The sequence below is a fragment of the Lipotes vexillifer genome, unplaced genomic scaffold (genome assembly GCF_000442215.2).
Source record: "Lipotes vexillifer unplaced genomic scaffold, Lipotes_vexillifer_v1.1 scaffold469, whole genome shotgun sequence".
Lineage (NCBI taxonomy): Eukaryota > Metazoa > Chordata > Mammalia > Artiodactyla > Lipotidae > Lipotes > Lipotes vexillifer.
This window is the reverse complement of record NW_006788006.1, coordinates 4,326,880-4,329,155: the sequence shown is the minus strand read 5'-3', so window position 1 is coordinate 4,329,155 and position 2,276 is coordinate 4,326,880.

Here is a 2,276-nt window from a genome sequence, read left to right as displayed (position 1 = left end):
TTTTTTTTTTTTTTTTTTTTTTTTTTTTTTTTTTGCTGCACTGTGCAGTTTTCAGGATCTTAGTTCCTTGACCAGGGGTCTAGTCCTAACCACTGGACCTCCAGGGAATTCCCTTTTTTTTTTTGCTTTTTTTTCCCTTAATTTATTTATTTTTGGCTGCATTGGGTCTTTGTTGCTACACGCAACTAGAGAAATCTAGTTGTGGTGAGTAGGGGCTACTCTTCGTTGTGGTGCACAGGCTTCTCATTGTGGTGGCTTCTCTTGTTGCAGAGCACAGGCTCTAGGCTTGCAGGCTTCAGTAGTTGTGGCATGCAGGCTCTAGAGTGCAGGCTCAGTAGTTGTGGCACACTGGCTTAGTTGCTCCGCAGCATGTGGGATCTTCCCAGACCAGGGTTCGTACCCTTGTCCCCTGCACTGGCAGGCGGATTCTTAACCACTGCACCACCAGGGAAGCCCTTTTTACTTTTTTGAATGGGATGTAAGAGTGGTGGAAGCTGCTGGCATCTAGTGGATAAGGCCACAGACACTGCTAAACATCCTACAATGCATAGGGCAGTACCCGTTCCCCCCTCCAAGAATTATGTGGCCCCAAATTTTAACAGTACCAAGGTTGAAAAACCCTGTGGTAGAATAATAAATTCTATAACTGCAACTAATTGAAAGATGGAGGACAGTCAGATACTGTTCAGGCTTATTATTAGGATGGTCCTATCTTGGCTTCATCTTACTCCAGTGCCCCAGGTCACCAGGGCCAGAGGTCCCATAGAATGGTTGGAAGCTAAGACATTGCACTGAATAAAGTGATTTTTTTTTTCCAGTAGCAATCAGTTTTTTTTTTTTTTTTTGCGGTACGCGGGCCTCTCACTGTTGTGGCCTCTCCCATCGCGGAGCACAGGCTCTGGACGCGCAGGCTCAGCGGCCATGGCTCATGGGCCTAGCCGCTCCGCAGCATGTGGGATCTTCCTGGACCGGGGCACGAACCCGTGTCCCCTGCATCGGCAGGCGGACTCTCAACTACTGCACCACCAGGGAAGCCCAGCAATCAGTTTTTATCTCACACTCAGACCTCTCCTGGAGAAGAATGCAGCTGGGCAGAGCTTTGTGGGGTGCAGGATCCTGCCAATAGATATACCTCTTTTTGGCACAAGATGGGGGCACAAATAAATAAATATTGTGTTCATGAATATGGTATCCACTGCTTTTTCAAAATGTGTACATTTGATACTTAACACTGATTTTCTATAATCACCCCAGCAATTATTTACAAATGAAGAATCTGAGGCTGCTTAGAGACAGAGAGTAAATGATAAAGTTAGGATTCAAACGTTGGAATCTGCCTGCGTCCAAATCTTGTATTCAACAAGAGGGTTCCTTGTTCCTCAAGTCAACCCAAGACAGTTTTTAATTCTTTGCTCTCGTTTCAAGAGAATCTCCCCATGGAGCTGAACCAGTATAAAGGATGCTCTGCCCTCCCAGTTCCCTGTTGTAGGGAGTCCTTGTTTGGGGGCATTTCCTGGTCCAATCCTTAGTCTCTAGATCCAGGAAAGTTCTCTCCTGGGCTCTACAGATCTGATTTCCAGCACATGGTGCTCCTGGGGCGATTCAGAGGGCTGAGCCTTGCACAGGGGCTCCTCCTACATGACGTCCTCAGTGCCCTAAGTCAGAGCTCTGGGGATTCATTCAGCCTCATCTAAATCCATAGCCTGATCAGCCCACTCTAGTCAGCTTTTCTACCTGGTCTGCTGATAATGGATCCCTTTGTACCTTCATGTGGTGAACATGGACCCAGACAGCTCTCATGATCTTGTGATGGATAACAGTTATTGAGTGCTTGGGCTTCCCTGGTGGCGCAGTGGTTGAGAGTCCGCCTGCTGATACAGGGGACACGGGTTCGTGCCCTGGTCAGGGAAGATCCCACATGCCGCGGAGCGGCTGCGCCCGTGAGCCACGGCCGCTGAGCCTTGCGCATCCGGAGCCTGTGCTCCGCAACGGGAGAGGCCACAACAGTGAGAGGCCCCCGTACCCCAAAAAAAAAAAAAAAAAAAAAAAAACAATTATTGAGTGTTTCTACCAGACACTGTTCTGGGCTCTCTTATGTGTACCATTTAATCCCCACCAGAACTCTTCAGGGAATATATTATGGAGCATAGAGGCACAGAGAAGTTAAATAACTTGCATGAGGTTGCACTTGTAGTGAATGATGGCGATATTAACCCAGAGCCCTCTTAGCCTCTATGTTCTGCCACCCCTCAAAATATGATAAGTGCTATGGAAAG